A 27,848-nucleotide genomic window follows, 5' to 3' on the forward strand; every position below is an offset into this window, starting at 1 on the left:
ATGTACTCCATTTATTTAAGGAAAAATCACATCTGAAGTCCAAAAATAACAGAACAGGCAAACATCCGAGTTAGACAGCGAGTGAAACGTCTGTGGATGCAGATGACATTCTTTTTGAGATTTTTGCCTGCTGATGGAAGAAAGTTCATCTGTCAAAATGTAGCATGTGAGAAGAATTGGAGGACAAACTGATTTTTTCCTTGACACTAACCAGCATACATAAAAAAAAAATCCTTATGGCATACCGGTAACTGTAGTCAAAATTCTGCCACATTTTTTAAAACTCAACTCAAAAAAACAACTTTAATAGCCAGATCTGTTCCTAATCTGGTTATTAAATCAACATATTTTTGTTTCTTGTCCAATATGTCAGCTCAAAGTGTGAAAGGAATAACACAATTTACCCCACTGTTAACTGTAAAGGTAAAACTGAAGACTGAAAAACAAAATGCATTGTGAAACCGAAAACAGACTAAAACCCCTTAAAATCAGAAAACAATATTCACAATAAAATTGTTATGTATTATATATTCAAATTATGTTTTAAATGTCGTTATATTATGTAGGCTCACAAAACAATATGCCCACTTAAAAAGAAAAGTATAAATAATACACAACTCAATATTGCCGTTGACATTTTATTATTATTATTTTTGTAGCATCTTACAAACATAAATATTATATTTTACACAACCAAGCCTTTTTTTTTAACAATACCAAGAAGAAATGTTCTTTTTTTTTTACAAGATTATGTTTTATAAAGTGCTTCTGTAAATTATTTTTTTTAAATGTATTTCTGTGTATTTATTTATATATTTGTTAACAATAACTATACATTATATTCCATTTTAAATGTTTTACAAGGCATGAAGAATTAGGAATTTCACCCAGCATCCTAAGATCTAAAATAAAAATGCTTTCTTCAGTTGGATTTGGTCCACTGCAATTCTATAAATTATCTTACATACAAATAAATAAATACATTATATCCACAGCATTCCTTACTTTGTTAAGTTTGTACTATATTTAAAAAGGTCAGCAACAAAATCTACACCTTCAGAGGTCCTACAAGATCCAGACATTTTCAGTGATTGAAATGTATTAATCTTACTACTGTACATTCATTCCAGATGACTTATTTACGTGTAATAAATCAAAGATAGCAGAAGTGCAAGGAAATATGCAAAACCACAAATCTGCTGTTCTGACTGCTTAGTGCATCGAGGTTATATTGTTCTTCATTGCAAACATACAGTGTGGAACTGTAATGTATGTATAAGCTAGGTTTTCCTAGTAATGTGGTGGGCCATATGGGTTTCCTGCTTGTTGGGGCTGATTACCTTGTTGGGAAGATTAAAAGAATTTAATATAAATGAATTTTTGGAGGATTACTTTAGCTTATTCATTGTGCCCACAGGTGGAGCTCAGATACATCTCAACAGTGCAACAAAGAGAGACCCAAGTCAGTGATGCGCAGACTTTTCAAATGCTGCCCCCCTTTTTTAACATACATTTTGTCGCCCCCCCCCCCCCCCGCCCCTTAGTGACTCTCCATGCCCCCCCCCCCCCCCCCAGGGTGGCGCACCCCCAACTTTGCACACCATAGACCTAAGTAAACCTTACTCAATTAAATAACAATACAACAATACAATTAATTCTATGCACAGTTTTATATCTCAAGACTCATATCTCAGACCTCTCAGACACGTCAAACTCAACTTGCATCAGATGCTTGGTACTCATGCAAGTTGCAAAGGGTCACTGCATTTTCTCTTCTGCAACTCCCTTTCTTGAATTCTGAATTTAAAAAGCACATCTTCCCTTGTTTTAACTGGGTTTGAATGGATACAATTAGTAGCCACTACATTACAAGAAAGTGGTGTTGTCTGCTAGAGTCCTGCATCGGGTCGGGTGCCCGCGGATGACCTGCAAAAGCGGCTCGGGTTTGGGTCAGAATGTGAACTTTTTCGCGGTTTATGGTTCGGGTAAAAAAAATGTAATTTTAGGGTCTGAATTTGAATCATCATAAACGTTTTCTGTCCTTTCAGCATATTCGTCTGTAACCCTTTCCCAAATAACGTATTAGAGTGTAAATGTATTTTCTGCACCAAAGCAGGAGGCGATTAGGGAGGAGTCAGCTGACTAAGCAGTGTTCTCGGTTTGTATTGCCGCTTTGATAGACAGGTATTTTATAGTAAAGTAAGTTAATACGTTACAATGTTAAAATACATGCAGACCACTAGAGTAAGCTACCACGCTGTATATAGCCTATTGTATAAACTCAATCTCTGTGTGAATGTGAGCGTGAGAGAGTCAGTCGATGCAGGCAGTAGGTAAAGGGCAAACACTTGCGAGTTCGGGTCGGGTTGCAGGTCTTATTAACACTAGAACCACCACAGCAGTCATTTTGACTGTTTGAGGTTTGCAAATTTAAATTACTCTGCGTGTCTGAAAGTGATGCGGTTGTCCGTTTATGACTAATAAATACATGTATTAAAAACCCTGACTGCGTTTGAAAGGCAAGATCGCGAAAATAAGGTAAAATAATAAGTTATAATCCCTCCCACCTAGAACCGCCAAAGCAGTCATTTTGACTACCTTTTAAATTTTGTATGTACACATACCTGTTTACACACTAGTTTCTTTTGAAATGTTTATTTTATTATAGTTTTTTTCATTTTTTGAAGTAGTGCTTTACATGTGGTAAGTTAGAAAATAAACCCTTTTATGTTTAATTGTTCATTTAAATACAGCGTTTCGGCTGTGCAGATGTTTGATATGATGTGCTTGAATAAAAATGTTGAGTTGTATCCGATAGTTTGTCTTCCATTTTAATACTGATTAAAATGTAACCGTCATAATGACTGCCGGCGGCGGTTTTAGGTATGAGTACGGTCACGGGTAAGAAGACGGTGCTGCAGCGGGTTACAGGTTGGGGTCGGGTCCTGTAGTAGCAGGTCCGGGTCGGAAGCGGGTTGTAAAAATCGGACCCTCACAGGACTGTCTGCAAACACAGCTTGAATACTTTCCAGATGCACAGTAAGTAACTATTTCAAACTGAACAGGGGTCACTTTCCCAAAAGCTACTGCTGAACAACTTTTTCAAACTGCAGTGTCTGCAGGCGTACTTGAACTCCAAATAGAGTTCCCTTGTCTGGTGTTTAGGGGTGAATTGGATAATTTTAATATTGCATTCCAAATATAATTTTGCTATGCTGAAAAGTTTCTACGACTGTAATGACTGATGTGCAGTACATAAGAGACAACTTAACTATGAATATCAAATATCCAGATGCCTGTGCACGCTTTGCATGCAAATAAAATAGATACTTACCGGAGAGCTGTTTTTGCAGTTGCCTCACTAATGCAGCTGTCTGTTGTTGCTGTTGTGTCTGCTGCAAACCTTGCCTTGAGAACTGCAAAAACAAAGCAAACCCCATGAGCATGTCAGTGACAATTATGTTTCCTAAAAAGAATGCGACAGGGACAGGAAATGAGTGAACCAAAATCAATCACTTTTAGATTGCAGTGTGTGAAAACTGATTTCTCATAGGAGCTGGGGATAAACACAGCTCAAGATGTACATTTTTTCAAGACCACTTGAGATATTTAGACTGCAGCTTATTTCAATTGTTATTTTTTATTTATTTATTTATTTATTTTTATAAATTTAGTCGTTGCCAATTAGTTTTTATTATTTTCTCCCCAATTTGAAATGCCCAATTATTTTTAGGCTCAGCTCACCACTACCACCCCTGTGCTGACTCGGGAGGGGCGAAGATGAACACACGCTGTCCTCCGAAGCGTGTGCCGTCAGCCACCCGCTTCTTTACACTCTGCAGACTCACTGTGCGGCCGCCTCAGAGCTACAGCATCGGAGGACAACGCAGCTCTGGGCAGCTTACAGGCAAGCCCGCAGGCGCCCAGCCAGACTACAGGGGTTGCTGGTGCGCGCTGAGCTGAGGACACCCTGGCCGACCTAACCCTCCCTCCCCCCGGACGACGCTCGGCCAATTGAACACCGCCCCCTGGGAGCTCCCGTCCACGGTCGGCTGTGGAATAGCCTGGACTCGAACCGGCGAAGTCCAGGCTATAGAGTACATCCTGCACTCTAGCGAGTGCTTTTACTGGATGCGCCACTCGGGAGCCCCTCAATTGTTATTTTAACACTCTGGTAATTACTGGCAACAAATAAAATGAACTTCCACACCCAATGGACTGCCAAGTTCATTGTTTGTACAGTTATGCTTGTGAATAATACAAAAAACAAACACAATTAAAAGTTGAAAGCTGAAATCGAAATGCTGTATTAACTACATGATACTAGATGAGCTAAAATAACACTCCCCCCTCCCCCCCAAACAGATACATATGTTTTTTTCCAGAATTTGTACTGTTGCAAAACACCAAGTGCCTGTTCATGTCTACTGAGATGCAAAAATCCTCCAGAATTTAATTGGCAATGCAGCTCTTTTGAATATTTTTAACAGTAAACTAACATCAGATTTTTCCATTTGCTTTCCCTAAAGTGCTGTTGGAAATGTGAGGACACACTTGATTGTAAAACGATTTTACAATGGAATTAAAATTGGGTTCCATCGCTGCATTGAGCAAATATGTCACTTTATTGCTATAGCCTGTTATTAATAATGTTGATACACACTTTATAACACATTATATAGATGCATTATTGATTGTTTATAACAGATTCTTAAACTAAAGTTTATTTTAGCTCTAGGTGAGTGGGCCTGAAAAGTATTTAAAGATATGGTTGAATATGTCCAACACAAGCCTTAATATCTTTCCCTTCTCAAAAACAACTCTGTCAAAAGCAGTTACTTTTCAACACACACATGTGATGTGTCAGCATGCTTTCAGCTGACTATGTCAGACTCTGCCTGCGGGGGATCTGTGAAGTCTACTACCACTTGGGGACACAGCCTTAATGTTGTGAGCAGGAGAATTCGCAGTTCTGGATTTTCACAGTCACCTTTTCATGGGAGAGCAAGCTACCAGGAGTGAGTTAGGCTGTGGTTTGTTTATTTTCTATCCAGCTGAAAGGAGCCGTTACTTAGATCCTTAAAGAAATACTACACTTTATTGTGATTAATGGGTATGTCGTGTCAGAGCTCCCTATATTGTTTATTTTTCTTTAAAAAATGCATTCAAGCCACAGTGCCCGTGCATATCTGGCAAGGGCCAGCAGCTTTTGTGGTTTTTGTCTTAAAGACCCCAAAATTATCTTTATTAACCAGGTACTTGAGGTGATTTTCTTCATTGCTGTTTGAGTTGATATCATTGTTGTTCATTGTTTATTTTTAGTTTGGACTATTGCAGAAGTAGCTTACTTATTTGAGATTATGTTTATTACTCGGTGTACTATTTTATTTTTACTGACAATAACTTATTTGAAACAACCTTTTAATCAACTCCACATATTACACAGATGTTAGGTAGTCAATGCCAAACAAGAATTTACCTTCTAATTTTTTCATCTAATTATTTGTATTCACACACACCAGAAAAATAAATACAGGCAGTCAGTTTAACCCCAAAAGCTACTACTGTATGTTGGTAACAATTTCTGCTCAGAGCCTCATTTGTTTCATAATCCTCTGCACTTTCTAAATTTCACATTGAGTTATTAGATACCACATGTCTCCTAGTCAGTCAGACACAAGGGGGAGATTCATCTTTCATTCACTACACTCAATGCGTGGTCTGCAGAATCCCAGCCCACAGTGCTGTGTGTCATGTAGCAAAGGTTCGAAACATTCTTCCATAACATTTCTCCGCTCGATCATAAACTCTGGGTTAGAACTAGACTAATGTTTTGACAACTGAAGACACTGAAAAAGGTATTTAACAGAAAAAACAGTTTTGGAGAACATTAATAAAGTTTGTGAAATTAAAACACTTCATCAATAGTATGTAACCAATTTAACCAAACAAATCTGTTGTGTTTAGTAGCGCATGTTTACACCCAAAGAAACATGTTCCTAATAATAATTTTAAAAAATCCATACGAAAATGTGACTCCACTTAAATGTAAGGTTCTCTGTGTGAAATAAAGATTTAAAAGGCTTTCATTTAATGATGGTAGACAATTCCTTTCAAGAGACACATGCCTCCAAACAACAACAACAAAATGAGCCTGCTGGAAATATATAATGTTATGCAAAATAAACATAAAATATCTGGCTGCAGTTCAAAGAAAAGCTACAGTGTGCAAATGAATTTCATCAGTAGGTAGCAGGTCAATAAAAAAAAAATGGCACTAAATAAACATGGGCATGATTCCGGAGTCTACAGAAGCCAAACGGGATAGAAAAGCAGGTGCTTTCAACCTTTTTTCCCATGGAAAACGCAGTTACAGCTCCAGATGGCATTTTTTTCATTTAAGTCAAACCAGGTGAACAAGTTAAAACCTTCCAGTTTTTGTTGATAACTTCAAAGTCTGGGTTGCCCACTGTGTACAAGAAGTTAGTCATAACACTGTGTTCCAGGGAAAGCAAAACACTGTAGTACAATATCTATAGTATCAGTTTTGTGATACATAAAAGGCAGTGAAAACCCTTTGTTAAATTTTACTTTTCCTTATGCTAAAGTTTTTTTGTTTGTATTATATATATACAGACGTGCTCAAATTTGTTGGTACCCCTCCACAAAAAATGAAGAATGCACAATTTTCTCTGAAATAACTTGAAACTGACAAAAGTAATTGGCATCCACCATTGTTTATTCCATATTTAATAGAAAACAGACTTTGCGTTTGATTTTTTATTCAACATAATATTGTAAATAAGAAAACAAATGAAAATGGCATGGACAAAAATGATGGGACCGCTAACCTAATATTTTGTTGCACAACCTTTAGAGGCAATCACTGCAATCAAACATTTTCTGTAGCTCTCAGTGAGACTTCTGCACCTGTTAACAGGTAGGTTGGCCCACTCTTCCTGAGCAAACTGCTCCAGCTGTCTCAGGTTTGATGGGTGCCTTCTCCAGACTGCAAGTTTCAGCTCTTTCCATAGATGTTCGATAGGATTCAGATCAGGACTCATAGAAGGCCACTTCAGAATAGTCCAATGTTTTGTTCTTATCCATTCGTGGGTGCTTTTAGCTGTGTGTTTTGGGTCATTATCCTGTTGGAGGACCCATGACCTGCGACTGAGACAGAGCTTTCTGACACTGGGCAGTACGTTTCGCTCCAGAATGACTCGATAGTCTTGAGATTTCATTGTGCCCTGCACAGATTAAAGGCACCCTGTGCCAGGCGCAGCAAAGCAGCCCCAAAACATAACCGAGCCTCCTCCATGTTTCACTGTAGGTATGGTGTTCTTTTCTTTGAAAGCTTCATTTTTTCGTCTGTGAACATAGAGCTGATGTGACTTGCCAAAAAGCTCCAGTTTTGACTCATCTGTCCAAAGGACATTCTCCCAGAAGGATTGTGGCTTGTCAATATGCATTTTAGCAAATTCCAGTCTGGCTTTTTTATGTTTTTCTTTCAAAAGTGGAGTCCTCCTGGGTCGTTTTCCATGGAGCCCACTTCCACTCAAAAAGCGGCGGATGGTGCGATCAGAAACTGACGTACCTTCACCTTGGAGTTCAGCTTGTATGTCTTTGGCAGTTATCCTTGGTTCTTTTTCTACCATTCGCACTATCCTTCTGTTCACTCTGGGGTCGATTTTCCTCTTGCGGCCGCGCCCAGGGAGATTGGCTACAGTTCCATGGACCTTAAACTTCTTGATAATATTTGCAACTGTTGTCACAGGACCATCAAGCTGCTTGGAGATGGTCTTTGTAGCCTTTACCTTTAACATGCTTGTCTATTATTTTCTTTCTGATCTCCTCAGACAACTCTCTCCTTTGCTTTCTCTGGTCCATGTTCAGTGTGGTGCACACAATGATACCAAACAGCACAGTGACTACTTTTCTCCATTTAAATAGGCTGAATGACTGATTACAAGATTGGAGACATGTGTGATACTAATTAAAGAAACTAATTCGTTTGAAATATCACTATAATCCAATTATTTATTATCTTTTCTAAGGGGTACCAACAAATGTTTCCAGGCCATTTTAGAATATCTTTGTAGAATAAGCAATAATTCATCTCTTTTCACAGCTTCTTTGCTTTATTCTATGACATACCAAAGGCATGCAAGTATACATGATAAAATAGCTTTTAATTTCATCACTTTTCAGGAGGAATGAAGCATTATTTCAATGAGCTGTAAGGGTACCAACAAATTTGAGCACGTCTGTATATATATATATATATATATATATATATATATATATATATATATATATATATATATATATATATATATATATTCCAGAATGATTTACAACAACTTGATTTTAATTCTTTTTAATAGAGGAGTAATTTATTTTACTTAATCTATCACCATGGGTTAGGGCAATTTTCATATAGCTACGCTACCCTCCTCTGCTATAGAAGTTTTGTTACCAGAACTACTGTAGTATTTAGCAATGCTCTCTAAATTGCTTTACAGTTGATCTTCACTATGATGGGGCTTACCAGAAACCTGCCCATCAGTTAGGGTGGTAGTTTTAGACAGCTTGGAATTGGATTATTTTATGAAAACAACCTTATTATATTAAGCCTCTCAGTACTGAGGTTGGGACAAACTGCATAATTGTGGACTAGTAAATTGCAATTTGAAAATGGTATTTCTAGTAAAGATTAATACATTCTTAGGAAATGTAAAAAAGAAAAAAAAATGCTAACCTCACCATAATCTGCTTTAAATAGGAATTATTTTTCACTGTTTTGTGAAATTCTAATGTAAGAGCTGAAATGTTGTAAAGATTGCAATGTTCATGTCCCAGCCAGGTCTGCAGCTGCTGAGTGGAAAAGCTGAGTGCAAGAAATTCCAGGGCAAACACAGGAAACCAGCTCCGAAGCCTGAATGTCTAGAAACCTCCTACCTAGCACTCTTTTGTATTGTGTAATAATTCATGTTAGCATTTAATGACTGTTTGTGGCAGATGTTAGAACAGAATGATTTTAAAACGGACACAGAGCATTTTCACACAGAATTATTGTTAATGAAATTATTTAAAATAATGTACATGCTTTTTTTTATTCCCCTCTTTTGAATGCTGCATGTAATTAAACCCATTTCAATTACGAATTAGCAAGAGGTAAAAATAAATAAATAAATAACAAGCAATTCTGAGCCTTGTTTGAGGAATTCCCTTTGCAATGATCATCATCAATAACACTGTCACGCTTACATAACATCCACTGGGGATGGGAAAGATAAAACATTCAGCATATCGTAAACTTGGGAAAAGAGATGGGTTTGTTATACTAATAAAACTGCAGATTGCCAGAGTGTGTTCAGTGCATACCAACAATGCAGGTTTTTAATTATTTATAATAAATAATGATTTTTTTTTTTAATGCAGCAGTGTATAAAAGAGCAGATGTCACAGTTTACAGTGAGATAAAATATTAATGTTATTTATGGTTAGATGGTCTAAAGATTATATTTTAGTACAGTAATGTACAGTAGGTCAATGCTGTCACAGCACATGAAACACTTGTATAAGCAAATAACTACAGTAGTAACAGGATGCAACGTTCATGACAAAACAGACATTAAATAAATGTTCAATCAAATTATGAAAAAAATCAGGAAGCAATGAACTGGATATATATGAAGCAGTCTATGTTACTGAATTAAGAACATACTTTGACAAGGCAAGAGACTTTATGATACATAAACAACATCTATAGCACTTGGGACACTGTCTGACATAATTAATCATGCATTAGTTTGCACAAATAAGCTAGTATAGTGTATCAAATAAGTAACTGAATCTATGGTGATCATTAACAGTACTGGACTGCAAACCATACAGCATGAAGTGGTGTTAAAAAAAAAATTGTTTAATACTCTTTTGCACATGAATAAATGTTTCCCAATTTTAAAAAATCTTCGAATCAAATCACACAAATTGTGAAGCTACATTTAGAAATACTAAAAGCTTAATTAATAGTCATGGATGATATAATTGTAAATTACAATATGTGCATGATTCAGTTAACCAGTGAGTCTATTTTTATTCAAGAGCTCATCAACCTTGCAACTACACCCAAGGGCCACCTTTACGTATCTATTTGAGTTAGCCTTAGGAACCGTCTCCACATTCCAATACTGTCTTTAGCAGGGACTCTGTAGTAATTACTCATATGTATAACATGTTATACTCACATCATAACATTACATAAACCTCCATTCTATTTTGGCCTCCCTTTGAGGCTGTTGACTTGGATGCCAAATGGTGCCAACAGTGAAAGTGGATTATTAATGTGTGTCCAATATGCACAGGGTATTGCAGAATGCATTTCACAAACTCTTTGAAAATAACAACCAAAATGGAATGGGATCCCTGTGACCCAGAAGTCAAAGTGTCCCTATCCCAATTTAAATGCACTGGATCAATGAGTGGTGACTCATTATTTAGGAATTTTTGTTTACCAAATGCTGGGGCTGCATTGCTTGGAATCCCAGTTCTTGCGGACTCTGCTGTTGATGCTGCAGCTAAAATACATGAAAATGAAATATATTTAGGGTAACACTGCAATTATGCATGACAGACAAGCAGGTATTTAAGTAAGTATTTTAAAAATATCAGAAATACGGGTTTTTCAAAAATGGAACTGTATGAAAAACTTTGTATGTAAGCCCTGAAATGTGCATTTGGGTATCTAGGTGTCTGTCTGAGGGTGGTACTGTAAATTATTATTATTATTATTATTATTATTATTATTTATTTCTTAGCAGACGCCCTTATCCAGGGCGACTTACAATCGCAAGCAAATACAAATACATTAAATAAATACTGTACTATATGAGTAATACGCTTTCTAACCTGCAGCAGTCTCTGCTGTCTGAGCTACTGTTGCCTTTGTCTTATCTGTTCCTGAGATGTCTGCACCGATCCAGGGTTCACATGTGGAGCTACTGGAGTCATGGGATCCAATCCTGCTCCGATACCAGAGTCCTGCTGCAGAAGCTGGTAGGCAAGCCTGGGACAGAGGAATACACAGCAGTCAATGCTACCTGGGGCCACATACTAAAATGTGTGTGACTGACCACCTGCAATTAAAACTGATTACACAAATGGGTAGGAAAATCTTTAAAAAAAAAGGTGATAGGATTAGCTGGCAATATATCCCAATAAAAGGGATGTGAGACACTTAGAAAGTAAGAAATTGTGGAACATCTCTGCCTCACTCACTTATTTAGTATTCTGTTGATCCCACTCCTAAATTATAAGAAATGTTCAGCATTTCTGTAAAACTTTTTTCTTGATGCAACAGACTTGGTGCCTGAGTAAGTCTGTGTCATGATATTGCCACTTAAACTGGAGATGAGTCCACTTGGTGCTTGCAGCAATGCTTGTATTACAACTAACCTCTGAGCACCTGGGAGGGATGCTGGAAAGGCTGCAGCTTGTTGGTGGATGTAGCCGCTCGGCTGCTGCTGAATCTGCCGAAGCTGGTCCAACAGAGCTGGGTTGGAGTGGACAATCTGGTAGGCCCTGGCATTGTAATTCGGAGACAGCCCTGCATGGCTAGCCTGCTGCTGGAGAGGCATGTGGGTGCTGTACGTTGTGCATCCATGAGAGATATTCTGTATGAGGCAGGTTGGAAGGTCATCGCTGTTAATCCATACACTGTACCATATCAATCTTAGTACAGTAGCGGTACTTACTATACAACTTACTACACTTACAATACAGAACAGAAAGACATCTTATTAATAATATTTAAGTTTCTGTATACAGTCTTAAAGAAAGAAAACTCAATCTGTGTCGCTGGACCAGAAAAAAAAAAAAGAAAAATACCATGCCTTCTCTAAATTTGTGGGTGTGTCCAGTGAATAATGAACAACACGCTGATGTGATGTTATCATTTCCTAATTCGCCACCTTCTCTTCCCTTTGATACATCTTAAATCATTCCCCTCACCCTGCAGGGAATTATTATTAATTATTATTACCTGCATCTGTGTGAATTGGTACTGCCGTTAACAAGCTGATTAAACAGCAGCTCTGCTTCTAAGGTGAGCTCACTTTATTACTTGCCTGTGGCTGCTGCATTCCAGGGAACTGGGGAAGCTGGGAAGGAGGCTGTACCTGCTGAGTATACAGGGCTGCCTGATCCACCGTCTGGCCCTGAAACACAATTGCAGAGAAGCATAAAATACAAACAGTGGGGCAGCTCTGTCAGCCCAGCTCAGCAACAAACACCAGCAGGTCAGGCAGTGGAGAGGAGTGTACTGCGAGTTAATGAAAAAGGAAATGCTTGATCCTAAATGAACAGCTTTGGTTCTTTTAGGTTTCAAACACAGACTTTCTAGAATGCACAGTTCAAAGCCATCTATAATGTTTACCTTCATTAGGATTTCACATGACTAGCATCCTTTAAGCACATTTTTGTGCGTTTGCTCAGAACTCTGCGGCCTCTTGTAAAAAAAAAAAACCCATACAGAGTGGGAAAACTAAATCTCCATAGGTGAGCTACTTAAAAGATTTTATGAATCCTAAGTATGATGTTGACTTAGTAACTAAACTAAGCTAATGTTTATAATAAAACCTAATAGCTTTACATAAATAGAAGTGTAATTAATTTGTAGAACAGCGGTCCAGATTTTCTTTTTTCATGTTACCTAATCTTAGCTGAGGTCAGCAACAGGAAGCTAAACAAAGACAGTTCTTTGGAAAACTTCATATTGTAACTTTCCACAATTAAAAGGAGGAAATGAGGCCCAGAAGGTAGCCCATTGCAGACTGAACTTGTAAATGTATGAATTCAAACTACTGCCTGAGCAGCAGGGCATAGGTCCAGACAGATCTATAGCTGTTACAAGAACCTTGACCAAAGAGCTGCTGGCTTGGTCGGGCACAGCTTAGCCATACCCTGGGCAGTAAACAAACACTGAGCAAATTCCAAGACTGTGAGCAACAGTTCCACTACTTCCTAGAGAAACTTGGTAATCAATATCATTGGATTTTCAGCAATCACTTGACAAGTCCTGCAGTCAGCACACGGTTTGACGGCTGAGAGTCAGACGTTTGTTGCATGCACACTGTTTCAAGCCCCAGGATGCATGCTGTACAGTATTTTTAGAAGGGGGACTAAATGAATACTTTACCTTGTTTTTACTTAGTGCTGTTGCAAAAAACAGTTGAATTGGGAACCCATGTGGTGTCTGAGGGCTTGGTTCAAATCTGGTCTAGTCCAAGTCAATTGTAAATGATTAGCTGACAGCTGTGCAGGTGTTATGTTCAATAGGATCCAATAGTATCATAGTATCAGGTGTACAAACCTAACAGAGCTCTTAACTCCAATGCAGAAAAGGAGATTGTTGAATACCAGGGGAACAAATCAGCATCTCTTGAGAGAAACAGGTTTTGTAATCAGTGTTTGAGATACTCAGTGGAACAGCAAGGGGCTGTCTGGAGCTTTATCCACCCACCCTTTTCCATTAATGGACATCTGCCTTCATTACAGATAACCGCCCACAACTTAATTCATTCCTTTTTGTTATACATAAAAGGCTTTCTAATCCCTCCCCTACATAACTGTAGGACAATTATAATACAAAGAAAGGTGGCATTTAGTCTATACACACAAAGGGATTCAAATGGTTACGCATCTGAACTATAGTAGCAATGAAGATAAAAGTGAATTCATGTCACTGCATACCATTGACTTGTCTGAGTGACAGTGGAAGGGACGGTGAAGCAAACAGTTACGCACCAACCAGTGATTTCGTATGTACTGTTCCACATGTCTAAAGCCAGACAATTATGTGAAGAGCCATGCTGAGAGTCAAACAAGAAGCAGTTGGGTCTTGCGAACTTGTTTATTAAGAGTGATGTGTGAATTATTAAACAGAGAGCAGGGATGAGAATAGTCTGTAGTTGGTTTACCATTATGTTGGTAAAGTCATCTAGGAGGGATACAGCAGTGCTACAGGAGTCCTGGAGAGAAAGAGGCAAGAAAAGGGCAGACAGCATAAATGGAAATGGCATTAGTCACGGAAAACATGAACAGGCTTGTTAATACCAGCTTGCACTATAAGCACTTCACCAGTCAGAACTCACAATTATAAAATGTAAAATCTCTGCTGCCAATGAGTCAGCATGTGGGGAGGTATAACTCCAGCTTTGTTTATAATCAGTCTAAAGTCGACAATAAAAGTCATTTTACCTCCACTGTTTAGTTGATACAGAACTCACCAAATGGACCCGAGTATACTTCTTATAACAAATTTCCACGCAAAGTTTGATCCAACTTGTACAAACAGTTCCCAGCATGAAGCCTTTATTGATTGTCCATTCTCAATTTTTCATTCAGCATTATTGCTTCTGAGCAATTCTTAGTAACTAAGCTTCCAACCAACCAGGTTGAACCATACTTAGGACATCACCATTACAGGATGAGCTTCACTTTTGCTTTCCCAAAAATACATTGTTTGAATTCCGCTGAAGCTCATACTTCTAAAAGCAACACAATGGGGCAATAAATTAGTTGAAAGAAATACAATACAAGTCTGGCTAAATACAGTAGCAGGGTGTGGACACTGGAAAAGGCATTAATGAAACAGTTCTTTCTCGTCTTACCTTAACCACAACTAATAGCCTTTAAGCAATTGAAAAAACATGAACACGGGACAGCTGTACTGTATTTAAAATGTGTTTTTAAAACAGTTTTACCACATTTCTGGGCAAAGACTCAAATGTAGTTTTCCTTAAAATCTAAAAGAGGACAACTTCAAAAGGAAGGAATTTCATGTACACTCTATATATGGAATATGAATCTCCATGTCTGGGAAAACATGCAAAAACAATATTAGAGTGTATGTGCTTGTATTTGAAGTTTTATTCCTGATGCACAAGTGAAAGATCTACATTCCATATGTATTATATAATGTATATGCAAACAGTTTTTTTGGTGACATTTTTAGAAGTTTAATAACAATTTCACCAGGTAAAACACTTTTCAAATGTTTCACTTTATGGATACTGTACTAGTAACAAAACAAAGTCCTTCACTGAGGTTTACATGCTATAGCAATCAATCAGTGAGGTAATGAAACATATTGGCACCACTGCATTTGCTGTACATAGCTGTGTAACTTGAAACTTTAACAACATGGGCCCAAATTAGAGTGACTGTTAGTCACCCTCTTGATTGTGAGCCAATCAAAACACTGGACCACCACGACGTTGCTGTTAAAAGCTGGTCTTCATTTCATTCACTCATCTAGCATGAAAACTATTTCCCAGCCATTTTAAATTACAAAGCATTGCTCTTCCAAGACCATATGCAAAAGGTATTGTACAGCATCTACTCATATTTCCTGATTCCATACTGTTATTGTTAATAGAAGCATTCTTGATTTGTGGTGATGAGCAAGAGTGTCCACTGGCTTGCATTGTTTAATTTCATTCTGCTTCTTAAATTGTGTGATAATTCTATTCTTAGTTTAAATCTGTTCCCTACAGTAGGTACATGATCTAGAAACTCCTGCTGTGGGCTCTGTGTAGTACCATAGGGTGTCACAAGTGTGTACTGTGGTATTCGTAATGGAGCTCATCATAGCACAGTTCAGTAATTGCACTCTGATACAAAAGGAGCTTCATTCTTAGTGCTGGAACCGAGCATTTTCGAGGAACATATTTCTTTTGAGCTGACTCAGGTTCTTCATTGAAACATCCCGAAACCAAATATCAATGCATTTTTCTTTCTGATAAGCCGTATTAAACACTGTCTGACTGGTAAGCAGTGCTGAGTGCACACAAGCTGGATTTCAATCATATGCTACGCTCATGTCTAACTTACTTACAGCAAACCATTAAAGATTTGCAGAACAAAATACTGGTAAAACAGATACTGTTTACCTTAACCATTTCCAAAGCCATCATCACTTTCTGTGTATTTACATTGGCACTGACTAACTTAGCTTTTCAAAAAGTATTAAATCAAGTATGCAAAAGGTAAAAAAAAACACACTCTGGCTATAAAAACCTAAAGTGGAAAAACAGAATTGTATCCCTTTACTCAATTTCCATTTTATGCCATTTTCAAGCACAGTACTGTCGGCTTTCAGAGACTGCAAAGCTAAACAGATCCTGTATCAGGTTACCTAATGACCCTTGTTTCCTACAGCTTTTCATGTCTTTTTTCATGTACAGGGGCTGAGTTATGTTAAAGTACATCAAACCTAGCAGATGTAGCACATGGCATATTTTGCACACATTTCTTTAAAATATTTGCTTGAAAGTTGCCTGGGGGCCAGTATTATTATTATTATTATTTATTTCTTAGCAGACGCCCTTATCCAGGGCGACTTACAATTGTTACAACATATCACATTATACATTATTTCACATTATACAGATATCACATTATTTTTACATACAATTACCCATTTATACAGTTGGGTTTTTACTGGAGCAATCTAGGTGAAGTACCTTGCTCAAGGGTACAACAGCAGTGTCCCCCACTGGGGATTGAACCCACAACCCTCCGGTCAAGAGTCCAGAGCCCTAACCAATACTCCACACTGCTGTCATAAGTCACTTTTGTATGTCAACTAATTATTAATAACATGCTCCAGCAAAACTGCTTGTGAGGACTATTGTGATAATTTAATAATGGTGTCCATTTCTACACTTAATGTATATGTTATTTTTTAATTTTTTTTTTAGTTGAGTGCAGGCCAACCTAAACACAACGTTACTTTTCACAAAAAGGCGGTACCTATGTTGAATAGGCTTTGGGACCTTAAACCGCACTGTACAGTTCAATTGTGCCCATATGAATGATGGAATGTGACTGTGACCCTCGGAACCCTGTGCGAAAGACAAACCTGCTGGAAGGGCGTGGATTGTGATTGCTGGTGGAGCAGCCTCTGTTGCTGTTGCTGCTGCAGTAGTTTCAGCTGAAGCAGCTGCTGTTGAGGGGAGATGGTGGGCAGGGAAGGTGGCTGCATCATGGAGCCTGAGCGGCGTTGGAGCATGTTGGTCAGGGCTAGTTTGGTGTTTGCCGGAGCGAACTGGCTAGCAGGATCTAGTCTGGGACCACCCAGAAAAACAGATCACTAGCGTATTCAGGGCCACAACACAAAGGACACAGAGGAAAAATATTCATTCTTTTTTTTTTTTAACTATCAGATTTCCAAAAAGGTCAACATCAGCATGATAAAACAACAACTATTCACTGCTACTGTATTTTCAGTCGGAACAGACCAGGAAATGAGGGCTCCATAAATTCATTTAAAATATTTCACAGGATATAATCTGGAGATGCTGGATCCTGCTTCCAACAGTGCTTTGGAAACGAAAATTCCAGAACAGTAATAAATACGACTGGAAAAAAAACTCCAATTATCTAAAAGAAAGTTTTTATAAACTCTTTTTCAAACTGAATAATCAAATATAGATTCAATTTACACAATATGACAATAACAGACAGACTACTGCGCTGAACATAAGTACAGTATACCACAGCAGAAATCATGAGGGTGATTTTGAAGGGTGATTTTGTAAATATTAAACTTTGTTGTTTTGATATTTTTACTGTCTGAAATAACTGAATGCACTGTTGGATGGTTTTTATAACCATGGGCCCCTTGGAATCATTGTTGCTTAGATCAACTGAACTGCTCATCAGACTAGAGACTAAACAAAACTGCAGAACATAAAAGTTTCTCCATGAATTATAAAATGGGACAGAATGGCAAAAAAAAGTTTCTCGTAGGCCTCAGTGAAATACAAGTAAATACTGTATTGTATGCTGCTGTGGATACAATACATGTGAAACTGATCCTAAACATTGATACAGAGGACAGAGTACCTTTGTGCACATTGGTTAGGTTATTTTAAAAAGAAATGCTTACAAAAAAAAGTATATAGAAAGCGTTTAAATGCAAAAATGAGGCATGCATTTTTAAATGCAGGTGAGGTCATTTACCTGGCAGAAGAGGCGGATTCTGCAGGTAGAAGCTGGCCTGTTGGGGCTGTCCCAGGAGGTTGTAACCCCAGGATGGTGCTGCCTGAGAGTGGTGTATCATTTGGGAAGATACTGCGGGATAACTGGGAGGCACTCTATATACAACATTTTGTGTATAATCCTGCAAAGTGACCATAACAATCTAAATTAATGCCTGTGAGTCCTGTGTTGATCTGTATCTGTCTCATTTGCCACACAAACCTAGTAGTATCTCTTCCTATGCCTCAGTTTGTTTTTACACATTTAACTCTGTCCCAATTTAATTCGTAACTCACTGTTAAATGATAACAAAAGTATTTTGAGTATTGGATTAAGGGTTGGGTTTAGGGTTGTTTGATGAGCAAAATGGTATTGCATTTGTACACACTGTTGAAATAACACAGCTGTTGCCTCTCCTCCTTTGAAAGCGTGATTTGTATTAATCACGCTACACATCACGTTTTCAGACTCACATCGACTCTTGCATTGGTCTTGGGCTTTCTCTTCCTACTCTTGGGTTTCTTCTCCTCCGCCAGCATGTGTCTGCTCTGCTCACTCAGCTCCGAGTGCTCCCTTGTCTGGGTCATGAGAGACTGCGGTGGGCTCCCCCTCTTGCTCCTCCTCTAGGGGTAAAGGCAATGGCTCCAGGTAGTAGCTGTGTGGTTTGGGCTTTGGATGGCTGTGATACAGAAGAAGGTGGTGCTGCTCTTTATATTTGGTCACTCTGCGGTCCACTCACACTGTGCGAAGCAGGCCCAAGATAGGGGCGCTGGGTTTTTGTGGCCCTCAAATAAATCGGATCAAGATCCCATTGGCTCACAGGTGATCACATCACATGTTTGTTTTGGCAGTGGATGCAGCTGGTCGAACTTTGTCTATACTTTCAGAGCGTTTGTCGCCAAGTTCTTTCTATTTTGAAAAAGGGAAGGAAAAAGCATCACATTACATCCACACTATAAAAAGTAACTTTCTGTCTGCAACATGATTGTTTCTCAGCTGTAACAGCTGAGAAACAAATGAGGATCTGAGAGTGGTGTTGTGCATATGCTGTACTGTACATTATGTAGCATAACCTTTTATACATTTGTAATAATATAATAGGCACTCTTTACTATTGGGAGAATTTCTATGTTATACATGGTTTGCATATTATATTAGTGGGGTGCAAACAAAATATGACAAGACTGCTCAGTGATGACACTACAGTGTTTTACACAAGATATGCATTATTATATAACCAAAACCAGTGTAAGCTATCAGGTTTGCAATGCAGATTATGCACTATATTTGCATATAGATCTTCACAATTTCAGAATCCTTAAAAAGCAAGTCATGCTAAAGGTTTCTATTCATCTTACTGCTAATGCCAGCAGTGTTGTTTTTTATTAAATAAAACAACAATACTTTAAGCAATACTTACTTTTAACAGGGCTAACTTAAATACAGTTTTGATGCTAACTTACCTTTAATTTTCTCACCAGGTTCATGTATCCCCTTTTGTTCTCTTCAGATCCTGTCTGAGAAGCATTTGATAAATCAGAAGCTAACGTTCCATTGATAAGAACTCCAAGCATGTCAAGTCCTGTTGTGAACAACTCACTGCAATGCACAAAATAAACCACTTATCATGACAGCACATTTCACAGGCAATATAACATTAAGAGATGATAAAAGTGATTTGAGTGTTACTCAGTGTGTAATTCAAATATACTTGAGTGGCTGAACTGGACCACAGATATCCATAACATGCATATAACCTACTGTACTTCTGTAGTACGAATTTATTTTTTTCATACAGGCACCTCGCCCAAATTGCGTGTTTTAAATTCCTCTGAGTCGCCTATTCTAAAAATACAATACAGGACTATTTAAAAACATCCAAGGTAAAAAAAAAAAAAAAAAAGAGGTACGAGATACAAATTGAGGTACAATTCAAATTCTATATAATACAGAAATTATATAACTTAAAGGCCAAAACATAATTCTGGAGAATGTGAAAATGAATACCAGATTCAGCCGCAGCTGCAAAGCTTCATGCATCAGCTGTCGTGCTTTCCAGTCATCCTGATAACGGTCTTCTCTCCAGTCACTCAGAATCTAGAAGCAGTAATGAGAAGAAGAGAATCCAGTGACTACATTGAGACTTCTTAGATAATCATCGCATCACAAATTCATTCCACGATGCCAAGCCTGCGTTATGAGGTTCACAAACACAAAGTGGAATCAGTGCAGCATGTTTCGTATTCTCTCTCAGCAGTCTGATACTGATTTATCTGCCCCTCGTATTTATTGCAGTCTGATACTGATTTATATGCCCCCTCGTATTTATTCAGGTGTTTCTCCCATGGGTCCGCTCTATCATCAGGTTAAGCTTCATTCTGCTCCTCATCAACTACTGGGAGAGTAGCCACATGCTTCATATGTTTTGTGGCTTCTCGTGACCTCTACAGTGGGCTATTTATCTTGCTTCAAACTAATTTGCGATGACTCTCCGATCACCCATCACCACCTTCAACCAACTGGGTGACCTGCTGTCACCCTCCCACTTGGGTGGTCAAGATTGTAAAAGATGGTCAAATAGAATGTATATTGAGGACTATAATGTGAGTGTGTGGGTGTGCTATACCACCCACATTAGCTCATATGTTTTGTTAGCAAACTATAAATAACCTAAATTTGGGTTATTACTTACCATTAAGAAATTGGGAGCCCAGAGTAGGCTGTACGTTAGAAATATTTAGACACAGTTAAACAGTCTGTTAAGGAGTACGCTTGTTAAGCATTATCTTTAATTAATTAATTAATTAATTAATTAATTAATTAATTAGTTAGTTTAGCAGACGCCTTTGTCCAAGCGACTTACAGAGACTAGGGTGTGTGAACTATGCATCAGCTGCAGAGTCACTTACAACTACGTCTCACCCGAAAGATGGAGCACGAGGAGGTTAAGTGACTTGCTCAGGGTCACACAATGAGTCAGTGACTGAGGTGGGATTTGAACCGGGGACCTCCTGGTTACTGCACATTTCTTTAGCAAGGTTTACCAGCTCCAGCCCAGTCTTTTCGAATGCAGGTCATGTAAAAGACACATACAGGTAGGTACACTTTAGTTTGGTTATTTCTCTGTTGGTTCCGATGGGGATGACTGTTCTGGACTGTACCTGATTGACCTGGTTCTGCAATGAGGTCAGCAGTCCTTCACGCTGCTCATCCTGTCCTTTCAGACAGGTAAGAATAAGGGAAAGGAACGGCTGCTGACTCAGGAGTGACATGCTGTTAGGAGAAACACAAAAAGTGATGGAACATTATACAATACTGCTGAAGTTTACTCGTTTTGCTTGGATTATAATGATATTAAAACACTTTTTTAAGAAGTTTAACTTTATACCATAGCGGGTTAAGTGGTTAAAGTGGTGCAATGCTGGATAATTGTAGTAAGACTGAAAGGCACTTATTGGCATCCTTTTTTATAAAAGTCCCTGTGTATCAATTCTGATTACTCCAGGGTGCAGTTTGCACCTTTTCTCTTGAAAGGAAAACACTCCTGAATCCCTAAATGAGCTGCTGAATTGTTTCTCACCAGGTTTCTAACATGAGAGGTTTTATTTTCCGTTCTTGAAAGTGGTGCAAACTGCACAGTGGAGTAGCTTTACATTTTCAAAAAGGCAGCATGATTTAAAGGAACATGACACTTTTTTATATCTGTAGTACTGTAGATAATACAAGTGTATGACCTTTTCTGCTTTTGCCTGTCCCTCTCCTTCTTTGACAAGGATCCCAAGTGCTGCCCTTTTTCCAGCTCCTCCCCAGCTGCCTTCAAAACCCTTCCCTGCACAGATGTATGCAGCTTAGCAATCAGTGGGGCTACCAACTATGCGCCTTTCCGTTCATTTAAACTACAAACAACAGAAAACACTTTTTAAAAGAAATAATACACTATGCAGCTTGGAATGTTAAATCAGCCCCCAGCTTATTACTGCAGGTGAAATGCACAATGTGAATGTGATTCTTTGTTTAACATTTTGATGTCTGTAAATGTGAGGGCCTATTCTGGGAATACAAGAAAATTAACAACACCCCTTCTGGAGCTGAGAGGTAAAATGGGGTGTCATAACTGGAGGAGCCTGGATTCAAAAAGGGCCCTCAGGACAGAAGACTGGCTTTCTAACTGCACAGGATCAGGCTTATTTGCCGACATGTTCCGAAATGGCTATTTAGGAATCCAACAGTAGGGTTCACTCAGCAGCTGTGACTGGTAAATAAATATGAAATGTACAACATGAGTGTGTGTGTGAGTAGCATCTACAGATAAAATGATTTGCAGTCTTCATTGCTGCTGGAGGTAAAATAAAGAGACTCCTCTGGTCTGGCCCTGTAACTCTATCCTCTTGTTTATTTAATGTTAGCTCCCTAAGGCTAACAATGCCAAACGCAATAAAATGCTACTATTTGTCATGACTGTTCATAAACATAATTTCAGTACTCAGTATTCATATAAATACATAAATATATACATAAATACAAATATATTAACAATAAACCAAGCCAAGCCTAACCAGGCTAAAATGTGCAAACACATTCAACCACTGCAACCACTTTGTATCGTTAGCCACCGATGTTTGATTTCCAAGGGACCAGGACAAAGCAAACAGAGCAATCCGGGCCATTACAAACTAGAACTCACAAATATAGAAAAAAAAAGAAAAAAACGATTCAGTTCATTATACAGTATGACGAAGATCAATACCCAACCCTTACATCTTAGACACTGAACAGACTGTCTGATTGTAGGGGTCAAGTGACAATGCAGTACCTAAGGAATGTCTTCCTCCCACATTGCTGGGTATTATCAGGGTCAGTGTTCCCAGAATAACCTGGATTGAAGATCCCCATCCTGGAAGGAGACGGGGTGCTGTTTTAGCTCTGTAGACTGCTGGAACACCTCTATGGTTGCTTTTGCAATGTTGTCCAGCAAAGTATTCATATCAGAACCCTGCTGAAATACGTTAATAAATACATGCGTAGTTATTACATCCAAAATCAGACCACACCGCTGTTCAATACTTACCGGCTCTTTCATGCACTGTTTGATCATCAGTTGAAGCTCCAGCCAGGACTGTCTCAGCGTCCACTGGTCTAAGTTCAGGAAGACAACCAATAAAATGAATTATACAGAACCACTGGAGTTGCTTGATAATTTCTTAGCTAAAAATCGTAGGGCTGACATCACTTATTAGATGAGACGTGGGCATATTTTGAATATAAGTAGGGCTTCTGTTTTTCGGTTTTTATTAATTACATTTTTCGGTCCTTATTTTTAGCTATTTTCGAGATACCCCGAAATCAGGTTTTGTTGGGGCTTTCGCTTTTCATATACTGCATGAAATTATTGTTTCCGTTTACTTTCCAAAATGCTTGGACGTTTTTTTTTTTTTCTGTCACAATATGTATAGTAACTTGACAGTACTTGCACACTTAAGTTCTACCTTCTTTCCATTGCTGTCTTCCTCAACGAAATCCTTATAGTCACAGGCACATTCTTCTGTGGGTTTTGTGTGTCTAAGCATTTTTTTTACATTTTGCCACAATTTGCAATTTTGTTTTAAATCTACCCGATCTAACTGTAATATTGCTTTAAATCCCACGAACAAGTCTTGTTTTAAATCTTGCAAGCTCCATAAGAGTCTCCATAAGAAATGTAGTTGGGGTGGGTTTAAAGTATTCAGATCAAATCAATGATAGATTCACAGTGCAAATAACCTGCAGTATACAATGCAAAATAACTCATAAGGATCTCTTTTTTACCTGGAGGATACGCTTGATGTGCTGCTTTTGAGAGCCGTTTCCCACCACGCTTTCCGGCACTCCGAGCGGGTAACAGATAAGCTGGAGGAGTTTCTGTGCCTGCTTGTTAGACAGCACCGGGTCCAATATGAGATCTTTATCTGTACACAATCGCTCAGGTTCCTTCAAGCAGTGTTTACCCATCAACTCTTATCAGACAAACAAGAGGAGCAAACATTTCATCATGGAAGGGCTTTTGTAATAATAGCTCACATTTGTGAATAAATATATTATTTATGTCCGACTTGAAGGCAACTTGTTCTTATAATTTTACAGCTTCCTAAAAAACAAGAGAGCTTTCAAGGCCTCTAAGGTAAAAAAAGTCACTACGCAGTTTGTGTGAAGTTGGCACCAGTTTCTGTTTTTGTTTTTAGTGGAAAATACATAATTCAGTGTCTTAACCTTTGTTCATTTTTTTCTTTTCAGATGTAACAATAGGTGTATGCAAACACAGCAGCAGAGGAAATGCTTTGTGAATTTGGTCCATTGTGTTTTTATCCAAACGTATATCAAGGTGGATTGAGATACCTAAAATGTGACTTGGATAAGGCACAAAAACCACTTCATGGTAAAAACTAGAAACAAGCCCCTTATAAAATTAACTGAAGCTCTGAATTATTCTTACTAGAAAAGAAAAACATTGCAAACATTCAGTCGCAGACCATGTTTAATCCTACACTAAATACTTTCAATAACTTTTAACACATATACATCTAAACATTCTTTAGGAATCTAAAAAACACAACATGAAAAAGAATTTATATATTTTGCATACCTGCTGGCAAATGGTCCTTAATGCATATGCGTATTCGCTAGGTATGCATTAAGGACCATGTCTTTGAGGTCTTTGAGGCACTCATGATGTCATCTTTACTGAAGCTGCACAGACCGCTGGCAGGATCTAACTTCACACTGAAGTCATCGTTGTTGTTGAAGCTGACATTGGTAAAATACAGTTACCAATTTCTGTATCGCCTAGATAAAAATAACCGAAGCATGTTTACGTATTTACCTTGTTCGGACCATGTTCATTGCAGTAGAGAATATACATTACTGGTTCAAAGAACAGTTTAATACATAGTTTGCAGTTTTACAAACCAGAAAAAAATGTATACCGTAATTTATCACATGCTCTTTAACACATTTTGGATAGCATCTGCGTGCTAGATTGTGTCTTATATACCAGGTGCACAGTATACTCTAGTTACAGTATCCTGTATAGTATATGTAGGTGTTATTTTAGGGTACTTTAAAAGAGATGTCTGTTAAACAAGGCATGTATAACCCATGGCAGTGCATGCAGAAATGGCAAAAACAAATAAACTGTGCTTATTATATACAGGGTGTGAGTTATACACTAAACATTACGGTACACTGGATTGTCCCCTTGCCTTTGTGTGACAGATGTAAGATTTAATAAATATGAAATGGATTTTCATTCCCAGCATCAAAATTGCCTTTACGTCTGGGAACACAGCTCCCACTTCAATGCTGTTGTGTGTAGCTGCCAGGCGGTGTCGGTCACAGGTAGAGCGAATGTCAGGGGCAGGCTTTCCTACATCAGAACATGTCAGTAACACTCTGTACCCTGAGCTACCAGTATCATTAAAAAGCAGATCACCAGCCACCAAATGTATATGTAAAAATGTGTGACAGACAGTTTATTCCATTTATCCCCAAATTTTGATGTTCCCAATCATTTTGTTTTTAGCATATGCAGTCAAATATTACAAAACTTTAATGATGCATTCAACTGATTTGAATATTGTTATGTGTATATATTTTAAATAAATTAACATTAAATATATTAAACACATCTATCTATCTATCTATCTATCTATCTATCATCTATCTATCTATCTATCTAGTTGTCTACCTGTCTATCTATCTACACATACTTCCACACTACAGAGAAATAAGAAACAGGAATGTCTGTTTCAGACTCACCATTAGCCTGAGGCAGAGGTATAACCTGAGGAGCCTTGAAGAGTTGAAGCAGCAGCTGACATGTCATTCTGGCTCCCGGTTCAGCATTCGGATCGCCACAGGCTACAAGGAATTACGGGAATGAATTCAGAGCCTATATTCTTAAAGCAAATACAGGATGTTCTATTGTAAACCATTTTAAAAATATTCAAAAATATAAATATAGCATTCAAATGTAAAAATAGTACCAGAGAGAAGAGCAAAATCGTTCTTGTCTGCACCCACATGGCCATAAATGGGATTTTGGTCAGAAGTGGGGAGGGGGTCTATGAAAATGTGTTAAATATGCCTCAAAATGACTTGAGAACACAGCTGGGGTCATATGACAACAGCATGTCTAGTAATGAAGCTTGAACTCTTTAATAATAAACCAGAGTGACACTAAAGCCATGCCTACATTTCAGCAGCTGTTACAAATCTTTTCACACTCCCACAAGAAAGGAATGTGCTTTGTAAATGAAATAATATGCAAGCTCTGTCATAGCTGGTGTTCAAGCCTCTCACTGTGAGCCCTACCTGCTGCAAGGAGGGATGGGAGAGCAACATGCTGTACCACATCCTCCAGTGAAAAGGACTGTCGTGCTATCAAGATGGCAATAAAGGTGGCCAGTGAGTCATGAAAGGAAAGGTCACTCACCTTAGGAAAGAAACACAAAATCAAACGTGAAAGAAATAATCAAAAAACAATACAAAATAAATGCTAATGCTTTGTTCCTATATGTATTTTTTTTTCCAAGTGCAAAACAAAACGACAGTAAAGAGATGGCTATACATCAGTGCACCCACACTCACACATACTTACATCCACACTACAGAGAAGACCATTAAATCCCCACACATGGTTTGAAGAACAGCACAGAGCCTTAAGAACCCCAAGCCATTCTGAACTGAGTACTGTGCAGCAAGCAGTCAGCTCAGCACAAAGGTTAGCCATGTCATTGATTCTGGAAGAACAAGAGAGGAAGAAGAACAAGGAGAAGAAAACATAAAACTTAATATGTAGCTTATAGTGGAGTGGAGTTTGATCATTTTGTTTCAAGCCAATGTACTCTACTTACAGTAACATACTTCCCACCAAGGATATAACTGACACATACAGTATAAATAACCTACATTCACATTGTGTACAATACCGTCTTGTAAATCATACCACATGCAAGGTTTCCTCAGACCTGGGTGAGCAATTCTGAAGACATTGTTCTTACCTTTCAGTGTCCTGATGCCCCATACACACATTCATCAGCACATTGCAAACAAAGCTGTAGCGGTTAGCTGCATTGTCACTCAGGATCTTCCCCAGCATGGAATAGCTGATGTTGTGGGTGGAAGGGTTCTCAATGAAGTCCAGCATGAAGTCCGGGTCCCACAGTATGTTTGAACTGGACGGATGAATGCTGTTGTAGATGTTCTGCTAGACCTTTGAGCAGGCGCTACTGAATGGAAGAAGAGAAACGTTTTGAGATGTAAAAAGCAACAGCTACTGGAGATGAACTATATCATTCAATCAGGATATATATCTCCAGCTGTACCTTGTGTGCTATCTGTACTATATAATAGAACACACTGATAAACATTTACACTGTAAAACGTCTCCCTGACCAGAAATCGGAAGTCTATAAAAACATTGTAATAAGCAGTATGGGTAAAAATACTCTTAACAAGATTATTATGATTATACAGAACCTGCACTGCCCTAAGCCTGCAGCACCCCCAGCAATATCTCAAGACTGTAATGATATTGCAGAGTTTTTAAAGATGTCGTTATAATCTAAAAAAAAAACAAAAAAAAAACTAAGTGGTGCTAGATCCCCCTCTGCAATGTATATACTGTACTGTGAATAAAGCTTGATTGGGTCCCTTTCCTCTAAAGAATCACTGGATAGGAAGCATTTTATATTTAGCATCTGGAAATCAAAAAGAATATTGGGTCAAAGGTCAAAATGAAGGGAACCTTTGCATGTGTTCTGAGGAGT

General features: G+C 38.3%; 1 pseudogene; it reads right to left on the minus strand.

Annotated features, from left to right (window-relative positions):
* Positions 1 to 1,290: 1,290 nt before the first annotated feature.
* The window catches only part of LOC117416781 (mediator of RNA polymerase II transcription subunit 12-like protein), a 105,843-nt pseudogene continuing 79,285 nt past the window's right edge, over positions 1,291 to 27,848 (minus strand).

Source organism: Acipenser ruthenus, chromosome 12, assembly GCF_902713425.1.
Source record: "Acipenser ruthenus chromosome 12, fAciRut3.2 maternal haplotype, whole genome shotgun sequence".
NCBI classification, from domain to species: domain Eukaryota; kingdom Metazoa; phylum Chordata; class Actinopteri; order Acipenseriformes; family Acipenseridae; genus Acipenser; species Acipenser ruthenus.